At 40.4% G+C, this 14,497-nt stretch overlaps 1 protein-coding gene and 1 long non-coding RNA gene across 10 annotated transcripts in view; one reads left to right on the forward strand and one right to left on the reverse strand.

Moving 5' to 3' along the window:
- The window catches only part of EDN3 (endothelin 3), a 37,701-nt gene that overhangs the window by 12,315 nt on the left and 10,889 nt on the right, over positions 1-14,497 (reverse strand). The gene's annotated exons all lie outside the window — the stretch shown is intronic.
- Positions 3,539-13,555, forward strand: LOC309345164. 7 transcript variants are annotated; one of them, XR_014158037.1, is made up of 4 exons: positions 3,539-5,121; positions 7,168-7,373; positions 8,153-8,229; positions 12,234-13,555. It is a non-coding gene; the product is annotated as an uncharacterized lncRNA (long non-coding RNA). The 7 variants fall into 7 exon arrangements; XR_014158038.1 differs by having other exon boundaries at positions 12,291-13,555; XR_014158039.1 differs by having other exon boundaries at positions 3,539-5,102.

The following is a 14,497-nucleotide window of genomic DNA, read 5'->3' on the forward strand; positions in this document are numbered from 1 at the left end:
AAGATAAACTAAACTTTCCCATTCAAGGAGGAATGGAAAGCTTTTGTTGCTGACGATGTGCAGGCTTAAACCTCATCCAATTTTATTTTTCTCAAAAACGTCTGAGAACCACCAAACATTAAAATTTGCATGTAAAACGGCAAATGATGTCTGTCTCTGAACAGTTAGGCAGAACTAGTAGCTTCCAAAAAGGATTATCCGCTGTCTGTTTTGCCTGCCCTTTTTCCCTGTAGCGATTACAACTATAATCTTTCCATTATTTACTTTTAATAGTTTGAGACATTGATTCACTCTTAATCCTTCTGTCTGTCTCTCTCTCATGCAAAGTTGGAAGCAAATGCGTATACAACCCGGTGCTGTATAATTCTCTCACGCAAATCTCCCAGAAGACCATGGCAGTTTAGCAAAGGCTCAGGAACTATCCAAAATTAGATTCTACAGTCCAATCCTTGGTAATGGCATTTATAAGCTTCTTTACATAATATTCTGTGTGTTTAGCTAATTTTGTTTGAACTGCAATTAACATTAAACCGTTTGTGTGTTAGCTGTATTGATCTTCCCTACAAATATAAGTAATAAGTATGCCAACAAAGGTTAAATCCTTTATTTTTATTGTGTTTTGAAAGATGTTGCCAACACAATACTTTTGCAACCTCGAGAATTTATCTGCAACTTAAGACAACTGTACAGTCATACCTCAGGTTACAGATGCTTCAGAGTGTGTTTTTTCAGGTTACGGACCCGCCGAAACCCGGAAGTACCAGAAGGGGTTACTTTCGGGTTTCGGTGGTCGCACGTGTGCAGAAGCGCTAAATCGCACGTGTGCAGATGCGGCACTGCGGGTTGCGAAGACTGCGGGTTGCGAACGTGCCTCCCGCATGGATCACGTTCGCAACCCAAGGGTCCACTGTATTCTCTAAAAGTGTGTATACACACACACACACACACACACACACACACACACAGTGAGTCTTTTAAAAGAGGCCCCATGGAACATGTGTACTCTGTATCTACAGGGCCTCTTTTAAAGGACTCGCCCTGTATATCTGTCTGCAGCAAAAAATACATGAACAGCTAATGTTTCATGAGCAGGTGTCAATGTTACAGGAATGTTTACTGGAAACTGTGGAAAGAAAGTTTTCCAATAAATGACCTGTGACCAACAGGTGACTACTCACTGACAGATACACAAATAAAGGCCTCCCAAGCAAGGCCTCGTGCATATAAGGCTTTACTATGTGTTAACAAATTGCAGATCTGCACAGAGTCCATGTGGAAAGTTGTAATGCCCATGGGAATTTGCACTTGGCTGTGGCAGTGCCCAAACTATTTGTTTCTTTTCAACCTAATCTTCATCTTCATTTTCAGGGAAGACAAATGTCAGAGGAGTCCCATTTTTTAACACAAGGATTTCATATTCAACCATTTTCTTTTCAATTTCCGTCTCAGACTCAACAATAACAAATTTGCCAACTGAAACCAGTACTTCAGTGACTGCTTCAGCACCTGTGCTTTCTTTCAGGATAATCATATTTCCTATGAGGGCATCTTCCCCTGTGTTCATTTTAAAATATGTGAAATATCCATTTACACTTTGTGTTCAACACTGCTTTCAACATTTCAACATTTCTACAACATTTCCGGAGGTGAAGTTTTGGATTTGTAAATGCGTCCACCTGTTCAGCCTGGCTCATCAGGCTGGGCCTCCCATTCCTTGACCCATCTGAGTGGAAACTGGTATGAACTTGTATATACTTCAAGAAAAAGAGTGGGGGCTCTATTAGAGAAAAATCAATACTTGAGAGAGGAGTAGAAAAATTCTAAGTTGTATGTAAAATGTCATCTTGAAAAGCTGCTTACCAGATGGAACTTTGGAAAGTTTTAAGATTATAAAGAGCACATTCGGTATACATGAAAATGAAAAATGGGTCTGTAGGTTGACATTTTAATGGAATTACCCTCCTGTTGTTTTCAGTGGGTAGTATGTGAAAGGGTTTGCATGTAATGTTGGATAATAACGCAAGTTTAGCAGCTGCAGAAACCTAAACAAAGGTTTTCCACAAGTTCAATGTCAGTGGAAAGTAGCATGCAAGGGGCAGATTGGACAACACTACTAAAGACTACCATATCCAGATCAGCAAATACTAATGTATAATATATACCGTTTTTTTCTGTGTATAAGACTAGGTTTTTTTACCAAAAAAAATTGATTTAAAATTGGGGCTCATCTTATACATGGGGGCATCTTATACACGGAAAAATATGATATATATACATATATACAGACACACACACACACACACCACCAACATGTGTATATTACCTTTCTGTCTTTAAATAAATACAGCCTTCCCAAGGAAAGCAATAAATCTCTGTTAACTTTTTCTCCTTTCTCCCGTCTCCTTGGATGCTTAACTTACATAAATCCTCGATACAAAACTGTCCCGTGCTGCCCACTTCTGCATAGTAGAAAGAAGTGTGGCCCATCCTGTTTCACCACCCAAGGTGAAATAGGAAGGTGTCGTCCCCACGAAAGCCTCACTTTCCAGCGTATGCAGGCTGAGACCCTATCTGCTCGCAGACTGCCTTGCCAGAGTGGTGCATGCTCTGGTTATCTCCCATTTGGACTACTGCAATGCACTCTATATGGGGCTACCTTTGAAGGTGACCGGGAAACTACAACTAATCCAGAATGCGGCAGCTAGACTGGTGACTGGGAGCGGTCACTGAGACCACATAACACCAGTCTTGAAAGACCTACATTGGCTCCCAGTATGTTTCCGAGCACAATTCAAAGTGTTGGTGCTGACCTTGAAAGCCCTAAATGGCCTCAGTCCAGTATACCTGAAGGAGAGTCTCCACCCCCATTGTTCTGCCGGACACTGAGGTCCAGCGCCGAGGGCCTTCTGGCGGCTCCCTCGCTGCGAGAAGCCAAGTTACAGGGAACCAGGCAGAAGACCTTCTCGGTAGTGGCACCCGCCCTGTGGAACGCCCTCCCACCAGATGTCAAAGAGAACAACAACTACCAGACTTTTAGAAGACATCTGAAGGCAGCCCTGTTTAGGGAAGCTTTTAATGTTCGATGTATTACGGTATTTTAATATTTTGTTGGAAGCTGCCCAGAGTGGCTGGGGAGGCCCAGCCAGGTGGGCGGGGATGATGATGATGATGATGATGATGATTATTATTATTATTATTGCAAGATTTTGAAGTGAAGCTGCTGCCAAGCGACTCCAGGAATTCCACCGTCCAAGGCAGCTGCTTCAGTCTGCCTCATGGTAGGAAGCTCCAGAACCACTTTACAGTCCACCGGAAGTTTGTATTTTTAAAGGTGGTGTTCCTTTACATACGCCAGTGAGAAGTTGATAGGTACACAGATGGGCAATGCTAGTATTATCAGAACTGTCAGTCACCAGAAGGAGGACCCCTCCCACATACGCAGAGCCAGCTCCACGACATCAAAGATGTTTTCTCTGTGTGTTCAAAGAATGCCCAAAGGGACCTCTAGAGACAGCTGTGGCTTCAGGTTTCTTTTCCCATGCTTTTTTTTTTTTTAGTTTAACATCTGCTTAACGGTCCATTAAGGAAACAACTATTGTTCACCGTCAATTAGCAGGCTATAAGAGAACGCTCTCACTGTCCTTTACGCAGCAGCATTTTCATTGCAAAGGACATTATTATAGCTCCCGACATTCCAGCAGAGTGTCAGTCAACAATGACGAGTCTGAGACTAAGCCGCCGTCCAGTTCAAGGACAGAGGAAAATAGATTTTGTAGAATTTACACTTACAAAAAAAAGAAATCTACCACATTACTAATTCTTAAAGGCGGACCAAAAGCAACACTACAAAATGACAACTCAATATTTGAGCGCAAAGGAACAAGAATAATTTTAGTTTTAAAACCCCTTTTTTAAAAAAACAAAACAAAACATGTTATTGGTGATGCCCTAATATTAATCAGACTGGAAGTAATGGGGATAATTTTCAGCATTTGTGGCTTTGGCATAATAATTCAATGGGAGATATTACAATCAGCAATGTGAAACAGCTGTGTGGCAACAGCTGAAGGCAGAAGTTGACTGCATTTTGATTTCGGCAGCCAGGATCTCAGAAAACAATTGAAACTATACTTTTTGTAGCACAGTGGGCAAAAGTGAGAAGGGAACGTTTCTTTATTTTTGTTCTCTTGTGAAGCACCCAAGCTAAAAATCAGCTACTGAAGTTAACCTCAGCAAATAAAGAACCAGAGTATACCGTTTGATTCTGGAATTGTCTTTGTCACAAAAAGGCCACAGATGTGTTCTAAAAATAAGTTCCAAAAATGAACATTGACACTGATTTGTTAAGGCATTTAGTGCATCTGCCCTTGGTATTAATGAGCAATTCTATAGTTAGTCACTTATCCAGAGCAATTCCTAGTTGCACCAACTATTTTGTAACTGTTCTAGGTGGACTGAGGGGGGAAGGTGTGAACTGGTAAAACATTTTGAAGTAATCTGCATTTAAAAGGGGGGAAAGATTCTGGGGTTGCAATCCTAAACACATTTGAGGCCACTCAACACAGTTACTGTAGATTTACTCCAGAACAGAAATGCACAGGACTGCAATAAAAGCTGCTCAAGAGCTGTCCAGAAAGAGCTGTCCGGAAAAAGGAATTGATTTCCAAAGCCACAAATCCTGTGAGGGGAATATGAAATATGGGTCTCCTTGGGTGGCTTTAAAAAGTGGCTTTGACTGAGGGCTCAAACATGCTTCTGCTTATCCAATGCCTAGATAGCACAGTCTGAGAGGTTTTCCCCAGGGGAAACTTGCTCTTTACCACTAAATCGGACCAAACGACTGGAAAAACCGATTGGCGTTTGCTTTGATTCAGCGCTAAAGAGTGGGTTTTTTCCGGCAGGAAAGCGGCAAGACAAGCAGAAATCTAGATGAGCACAAAATCTTGAAGCATGATGAGGCTGTTAGTAGCAATGCTGCCACCCATTCTCCTGACCCTGGAGCTATTTAGATACGCTCCGCCACTAATAGGAGTCTCCTCACAGCACGCTTAACAAACTACAGTTGCCAGGATGCTTTGGGGAAGCCATGACTGTTTAAAGTGGTACAATGCTGCTTTAAATGTATACTGCAGAAAGGACCTTGCTCTTTATTTTTTAATCTCTTCCTCATTAACTCCCTACCGCCATTGCTAAGCAACATCTCAAAGAAGGCGTCTTGCCCTTCCTCCACCATTGCTAAACAACACTTCATGGGAGTAACTGTCAGTTCCAACTGCCAACTTGAGGGAGTAACTGTCAGTTCCAACCAGGGTGGATTTGATTTAAATCACGATTTAAATCACTGGTCAGTAAGACTTGATTTAAATCATATTTTTTTACAGAAAGACTCATTCTTGCTGGTATAATCTTAATATTTACAACCAGATGAAGGTATCATTTTTGGAATAATAATTTTTTAGAGTAGTTTTTACAGTTATATCACAAATTACTGATTTGGTTATACTATCATTAACAGACAGATAATTATGAAATAATTATGAGGTTTAATAAGTTAACTGTTTATATTTGCACAACTTTTCTGCTGTACTTTATTGGAACGAGAAAAATAATCATTAGTAACAATTTAAACAATTTATTTAACTAAAACAATAACATTACAGCATATGTATCCATGTTAACTGATGTGGTTAAACAATTTTTTTTAACAAAAAACCTACTGAGTTTTAGCACACATGAAAAACTTAAATCCTTATTTCCTGATGAATAGCCTTTGGACTATAACATAACTTAAATAGAAAACTATCTTTAGAAATATTTTCCCTCCAAAAGCATTTTATTTTAAAAATCCAATTTAAATCAAAAGAATCTGATTTAAATAAAAAAAACCATTTTTAAAAAATTCTTTTAAAAAAAAATCATTGATTTTTATCCACCCTGGTTCCAACTGCCAACTTGAGGGAGTAACTGTCAACCAGCCGTGAGGGAAGAGGACTTGGAAGGAAATGGTTACTCAGATTGTCTCAAGAGTTGAAGGGGAATTTACATGGCAAACATTTCATTTGGCTGCTTTCTCATGGCAGGAGACCACTTCAGAATTAACTCATTTTAAATGGGTTTGCACCAGCAAAAGTAAACCTCACCGTACTCTAATTCACTTTGTGTTCACAATGTAGTTGATGTTAAAAAATAATAATTAAGTGCTTTATAATAAATGATTAGGTGCTGCACAGAACATTAAAAGATGTTCCTGCCCACACACTTCCAATTCCACAGACATGATACAAAAAAGGTGGGGAAGAATGGGCAGGGAAGAGAAAAGCAAGTAAATGTGAAGCAGATATGGGGAAATTGTCCCAAGGGAACCTTAAAATAACAAAAAGCCACACGGGAAGTCAAGTATTTGCAAACATTGAAAGCTGGCTGGGAATAGCTCACCTAAGTAGGCCTCTTTTCAATGGCTACATGCATGTGGTTTCCCTTAAGTTGTATATGCAGTTAACAGGGGAGACGTGAAAAAGCTGTTTTAAAATGTATTCTATATTATAGCCAAAGTAGGTTTTATATTTAAATTAGAAGCACAGATAAAGTGTGCTTAAGAGACTATTGTGAGAACAGTTTAAATCTGCTTTGCCATGCACACAAACATATTAACTGTCCTGCTGGATGTACAAAAATATCCATTTAGTCCAGTCTGATTTCTGACTCTGAGCATGGTTGGTTCCTTTTATAGCCAAAGGCTGTAAATATTGTCTTACATGTACATGGTTTTTCCAGTCCCCTTCTACATTTGTGGCAGCAAATTCCCCAGGTTCATTATGTGCTTTGTCACAAGTACAGTGGTACCTTGGGTTACATACGCTTCAGGTTACAGACTCCGCTAACCCAGAAATAGTGCTTCAGGTTAAGAACTTTGCTTCAGGATAAGAACAGAAATCGTGCAGCGGCGGCGCAGCAGCAGCAGGAGGCCCCATTAGCTAAAGTGGTGCTTCAGGTTAAGAACAGTTTCAGGTTAAGAACGGACCTCCGGAACGAATTAAGTGCTTAACCCGAGGTACCACTGTACTTCCTTTAGTGGTGAGGAGTCTTCCACTTCCATTGTACTGTTCTACCGTTATAATTTTAAAGTCATATGTAGTAGTTTAACATTCTGTTTTTTGTTTTTTGAAGTTCCCCTTTACAATAAAGACATTTTCAAGTAAAGCAGCAGAGCACAGAAACCTGGCCTGGAGCAATTCCAATTCTAGGTAACTGTGATGTCAAATTCTACCACAGAGAGCAAAAGGAGTTCACAGAACTATGAATTAAGCCTCGTATGTCCCTTGGCAGCTGTGTTTCCTTGACGCCTCTGAGTATTAAACAGTCTGCTCCAAAGGGTGAGTGTTCATAACATTCTAAGGTGACTCAAAATTACATCACTCTCATAACCAATTTTAATGCAAAACTCAAGACTGCACTTTAGGGCTTCTTGTAACATTTCTAATACTATGATTTCGCGTCACAAAATGTGTACAGAGAACATACAACCCTCTCCAAAACAAACACACACACACACAATTTATTCAGGAGAGAATAGTGATCAAAACAGTTTTGTATCTTGTTGAGCATTACCAGCGTGCTGTGATTTGGGCAAGAATGTAAGAAAAGCTATACTGGATCAGGTCAAAACCCAGCATCCTTTTCTCACAGTGAAGAAGCAAATGCCCATGGGAAGCATGCAAACAGCACCTGAGTGGAACAGCATTCTCCCCACTTGTGATTTCTGGTATTCAGAGGTATAATGCCTCCCAACAGTGGAGGACAGAAAATAGCCATCATTGTTGTAGTCACTGATAGTCTTACCCTCTATGACCTTGCCTAATCTCTCTTAAAGCTATCCAAGTTAATGGCAATCACAACATCTTCTGGGAATGAATTCCAGCATTTAACTATGCAGCGTGTGGAAAAAGCACTTTATTTTGGCTGCCATGAATATACTAACATTCAGTACTGTATTTGATGGCACCCATTTCTACGATTACAAGAGAGGAAGAGAAATGCCTCCGTATCCAATTTTTCTATGCCAGGCATAATCTTATACAACTCTATCATGTCCCCTTTACTCACCTTCCTTCCCTAGACTAAAAGCTGTTAATGCAGTAACCTTTCTTTATAGGAGAATTGCTCCGATCCCTTGATCATTTTGGTTGATCTTCTCTGAACTTCTGCTAGATCTATGATATCCTTTTAGAGGTAAGAAATGTACCAGAAATGTGCACAGTATTTCCAGGATGGTGTTCAAAACTCACCAAAGATTTGTATAACCGCATTATGATATTGACAGTTTCATTTTCATTCCTGTGACTAGTGATTCCTAACTCGGAATTCACATTTTCCCCAGCTGCCACACCCTAGGTTGACATCTTCATCAATCTATCTGCTAGAACTAATTTTCTATGTGCCTGGAACTTTCTTCATGTCAAAGAACAATCATGTGAGACACACTTGCAGTTCTACTTCAGTAAGAACTGGGTCTTGCAGGAAGGAATGTGTAAATGTTTGTTATAAACATCTGCAATGTTTATTATTACTAGTGAATTTTTATAGAACCATCTATGTACGTAGTGCTTTACAAAGAACACACCTGACATCTTCCTCCTCCAAAGGGACTTTACATCCTAAGTATTTCAAATAGGCATTCAGATAATCTTTATTATCACACCCTGCATAATGTGGAATAACTCAGTGTTCGCCAAGACCTCAGTCACGTAGCAACATGGACTCGTATTTTATTTCTATTCAGATATCCACCCTGCTTCGTAAAGCACAAGTAGGAAACCTTAGTCACAGGGGCCAAAGGTGGCTGCCCAGACCCTCCCCAAGCCACAATCTTTACTGGCTCTGTTCCAGGCCCTTCTTTTAAGTGATTCTCCCAGGGTAGAGGTGGGAATGTGTCCTGGAACTGTGATAATACCTCAGTTGCCTAGCTGGATGGATGGATGGATGGAAAGATTTTGTGGGTGTGTAGAAAGCCAACCTGTTTGTGACTAGAATGTAGCCTACTATACAAAGTATAGCCCTGCCCAGAACTAGCATATGGTCCCTGAAAGGTCTCCCATGCAGGAATGCAGCAGTCAGGCTGCAAAAGGTTCGCCATCCCTGTCATAAACCATGCTCTCAAATATCTTTTCAATTAAAAATCAAGAACAGTAGAACTCAGCAAAACCAAAATAAAGGAAATACACACTAAGTTAAGACCATCAACTTGGCCACAAAAAGACCAGTTTCCAGAACAATTATCTGCCTTCCCCTGGTCTGCAAAACAAGAATATTTTAACCACCTACAGCCTGGGAGAGAGTTTGATTAACATAATTCTGTGGCTAGGGAAACTTTTAAGTTCCTTCCTGTGGGTAACACCACTTGGCTGGGGAAAAAACATGAAACAGGAGAGTCACATATCTCCCGAGTTTTTTTCGCCCTTTGCATAAAAGTAGCTGCTGGGGTGACTTAACCCTTTCCCTAACACCATTTTCTATATGTAAATCAAGCCCTTTAGTTGGGACAGCCTTTTATTGCATAATTTTGTTGTTGTTTAGTCATGTCCGACTCTTCATGACCCCATAGAGCAGAGCACGCCAGGCACTCCTGCTTCCACTGCCTCCCACAGTTTGGTCAAACTCATGCTGGTAGCTTCAAGAACACTATCCAACCATCTCATCCTCTGTCGTCCCCTTCTCCTTGTGCCCTCCATCTTTCCCAACATCAGGGTCTTTTCCAGGGAGTCTTCTCTTCTCATGAGGTGGCCAAAGTATTGGAGCCTCAGCTTCACGATCTGTCCTTCCAGTGAGCACTCAGGGCTGATTTCCTTCAGAATGGATACGTTTGATCTTCTTGCAGTCCATGGGACTCTCAAGAGTCTCCTCCAGCACCATAATTCAAAAGCATCAATTCTTCAGCGATCAGCCTTCTTTATGGTCCAGCTCTCACTTCCATACATCACTACTGGGAAATCCATAGCTTTTACTATACAGACCTTTGTTGGCAAGGTGATGTCTCTGCTTTTTAAGATGCTGTCTAGGTTTGTCATTGCTTAATTAAATTGCCTCATTTGGTCTGACCCCTTGGAAGTTACACCAAACCTTCTGTGCTAAAATAGTAAAGTTTAAAACATGCCAGGAACCCACAAAACAGCAGGGAATTAAAATGTCCAGGCATCAAGCACTGGCCATTAGAAGTCTTTTCGCCTTAATAGGGAGAGAAAACAAAGGGTGGAAAGGTTTGTGGTGCTTCTGGAAAATGTTCAGCCTCTAGCAGATTGGCAGCTGCCCATTTGGCAGCAAGAGTTAATGAGGAAGGAATCTATTTGAATTCAATTATATTGTATACCTAAATTCCTTTTTAATATGTTACTCGCCTTGAAGCTTTGGAATAATAAAAAAAAGGTAGGAAGGAATGAAAATATAAACCAGCTAGCAGTCTGTCAGCATGTTGCTAATGCAGCAGAGCATGTGAAGAGGAAAACTTGGCATGCCAATGTCATTGAGTAACACTGCCCAATAAGCAACACATGCTTACTGATTCCAACACATCAGTGGGCTGGCACATTTAAAACACTTTCCCACCCTTATTATTCTAGTTAACTCCCATTCCCTACAAATAAGCACGTATATAAGCCTGGATAGTTCAGTCGGCTAGAGAATGGTAGAGAATAATAACACCAAGGTTGCAGGTTCAATAGCTGTATGGTGCAGCTGCACATTTCTGCACTGCAGGAGGTTGGTCTAGATGATCCTCAGGTCCCTTCCAACTCTATGATTCTATTATTCTATATTATACCAGCAACCATGCCACATTTAATCATAGAATAACAGAATTGCTCCCTTCTTACATCAGTTTATTATGCTATCACCAGGCTGGGCATCACTTTCCTTTTGGGTGAAGACAGAGGCAAAGTGGGTGTTTGTCACCCAATAGCATTTCTCCATCTTCTCCACGCAGAGGACCTACCACTTGTTTCTTCTTCCTCTTGCTTCGAACACAGAAAACTTTTAAAATTATTTTTAACCTCTCTTGCAAGCCTGAGCTCATTCTGAGCTTTAGCCCACCTGGCATTCACCCTCCAAATGTTTACTACTTGTGTACACTCCTCCTTTCTTCCATTTCTTACACATGCCCTTCTTAACTCTCAGCTCATCTGTAAGCTCCTTATGCAGCCACACCAGTTTCTTTAAACAATCGTCTTCCAAAGCAACTACTCTGTTCCAAACTTAAAAATGGAAAGTGTAATGCTGGTGGTCAACAAAAGAGGTTTAAAGACAAATCTTTAAAAATGTAGTATAACTGTAGTATAACACTGACAACTGGGAAACACTGGCCTGCGAGCACTCCAACTGGAGAACAGCCTTTACCAAAGGTGTCATGGGCTTTGAAGACACTCGAACTCAGAACGCAAGAGAGAAATGTGCTAAGAGGAAGGCACGCTTGGCAAATCCACACCGTGATCAGCTCCCTCCCCAGAAACCAATGTCCCCACTGTGGAAGGACGTGTGGATCCAGAATTCGCCTCCACAGTCACTTACAGACTCATTGTTAAAACCATGTTTATGGAAGACAATCTTACTCGGCTATGAGTGATTGCCAAAGAAGAAAGAAGAAGGAAGAGATGCCTCAACCTTTTTTTTCTTGTTGGAATTGTCTGCCTTTGTGCCTTTGATAGCTGACCCATTCATCTAGGACTCCCTTCTCTTGAGTATTTCTGACCCAGTAGTGCCTTAAGCTTTCTGAAATCAGCCTTAGCTTGATTTACTTAGTGCATAAATCCTCAGAATAATTGAACATCCTGTCAATTTGTAGGTAAATATTGGGGAGACAGAATCAAGTCTCCACTATTTTCCAAATTTATCCTCACAACAACCCTTTGATGTAGGGTAATGATTTACTCAGTATTGCCGAGCAAGTTTCATGCATAAGCAGCTATTTGAACCCATGCATTGCCCTCCCAAGTTCAGCAGCCTGCGCTGTCAACCAAATTGCCAGTGTTGCACTAGCAAAAAGAAGGAGTAAGGAATCTGCAGGAAATAACAATGGCATGTGGGGTAGAACTTCATGTCTTCCTATCTTTAACACCAGAGGTAGTTGGTGGCTAGACCAACTACAGTAGAGAATTTGGCTGCCTGAGTCTGAATAGTCATTCAGCATAGCAGAAAAGGCAAATCAAATTCAAAACAGTGTTTTCTATTTTAACACTCTTTCACAGTTTATTAGAAAGCACTGCCAATTTAAAAATGGAAAGCATATGATTGATTCATTGCAGAAGGCCCATTTTTCAACATTAAGGACTGGAACCAGCAATTCTGCACATAAAATCCTACTAAGGTGAGCAGAATTTGATCAAGGATAACTGGCTCATTGATTGATAGTATGCTATGATGTGAGATGTTTATTTCCCAAATTCAGATCTCAAATTTAAGCTGCCTCAGGCAAGAAGGTTTATCTAGACAGATAATGCTTTGGTACAAAACAACATTGATAAGAGTTTAATATTCAGTTGTATTTTATTGCACAGAAATGTGGCGGGAATGTGCATCCTATTAAAGAGAAGGGTGCATTTATCATGTGTTTGAGGAGCTCAACTGCACAAAAGCAATAACTTACAGAAATCTATATTGTGTGAAAAGGTCCTCACCTTAAAAGTTCCCTAGCAGTACCTCTTTTTTATATATACTAAAAAAAGGTTCAGAGACTAAGGACAGAAGTGTGCAATCCAGTAACAGTTTTCCAATAACAGTTTCCCAAGAAAGAAACACATGCTTATCATATGTGGTATGAAAACCAACCACATGTCTAATCTTTTCTCCTTTGAAAAATTACAAGTGGGAAACAGCAGATGTCCTGGGTCACATTGATTAATGTTTTGAAGGGAACAGCCACAATTTGTTTATGTAGGTTCCTTACAAAACCAGTATCAGAAATTTCAAAACACAATACTTTGAAATAACCCTAAGTTTGCTTTAAAATGAGAACTCCAAATGCATTCTTATCCATGTCATCTTCCTTTAGCAGATAAATAAAGATAAACAGACGCTCAAAACGTGGCATATTCAATGCACAAAAATTGTGAATACTGAAATAATGTCTTATTATTTGGGTCATGATTTAGCCTGCATTTTAAAAGAGAAATAGAGTTTAGAATGTCAATTTATATTCCTTTATTAAGCCACTTCACTCACAGCATTTTAAAGGTTTACTTCTAAAAAAAATGCAATTTGTGAATTAGGCAAATGCACTAATGTATGGCACAGGTACACCTAGAGAGCCAGCATTAGCCGCACCAATCTTTCAACAATTCACTCAGTACATTACTGTGTGGTATGTGGTATGGCAATTATTCTGCATTCCATCTCTGAGCCAAAGAGGAGCATTAGGATCAAGAATCACAGTGATATAGCTTCCAGATTCCGGTGCACCAGGAATGGGGTCTCTCCCATCACTGCAAGAGAGAAACAGACTGAGATAATCAGATGATGATAAGGGGATTTCATTATCTGCATTCCTCTTCGGTTGGAAGAGGAACCAGGCTCTGACTGCAGTTTGCCTGGCAATCTGGCACTGCACTCACTTCCCCATGGAATGCGAGGGTAGGCAAAGGTACTGGGTGCACGGAGCACTCCGGCTGCCACGAACCCCCCCCCATCCCGTTCCTGGAAACACAGGTTATGCTGTTAATTGGATTTTAATTTGAGAAAACTACAGGCATATGCCAGAGACGATGAGATAAGAAACTGCGAAAACAACCCAGCTACAAGGATGTGAAAGGTTTGGATTGAGAGCCGATTCCATTTGGTGAAAGAGACAATGCGGAGAGGGGAGCCCACGTTTGCTTACTTAAGGTTTCTCTCTACATTTCTGATACAGCAACCCCACCCCACCCCAGAATGGAAGTTTTATTTTTAAATATCTGCACAAGTGAGGATGGAAGACATTGGAATATAATATGGAATTTAATAAAATTGAAACTGTGTGTGAGAGAAAAAGGAACTGAGAGGGAACCAGGGAAGAAAGGCTATGCTTTGAAAATATAGCGCAAAATGCACCCTAACCTCCATTATCCACAAAGGAATCTGTTTGAAATAAGGATAAATGGCCATAAATCAGTGGCAGGGAGGAAAGGAGTCTACCAGTTGCAAGAATAGAAGTTTTTGGAATAACTATCTGCAGTCTGGATACAGACCGTTCTTTCTAGGCTGGAAAAATGGCGAAGATGGTTTGTTTACTAGAAACTGAATCACAGGACAAAGCGATGCAGTGACTTTTGAAAACTCTGAGATAACAATTTCTCCCAAGACATGACTAGAACCATCAACAGTTGCAGGAACAAAGGATACAACACCATATATGGATGGAAAGACATTGTGGGGGTAAATATCACACACAGGAAAGAATAACGATTGCAGCTAAAGTTCCTCACTTGAAACTTTATAAATTACCTATTATACCAACACGAATTGAAATCAGAAGATT

The sequence above is a fragment of the Podarcis erhardii genome (genome assembly GCF_964252035.2).
Source record: "Podarcis erhardii genome assembly, chromosome: 6".
In the NCBI taxonomy this organism is placed as follows: Eukaryota; Metazoa; Chordata; class Lepidosauria; order Squamata; family Lacertidae; genus Podarcis; species Podarcis erhardii.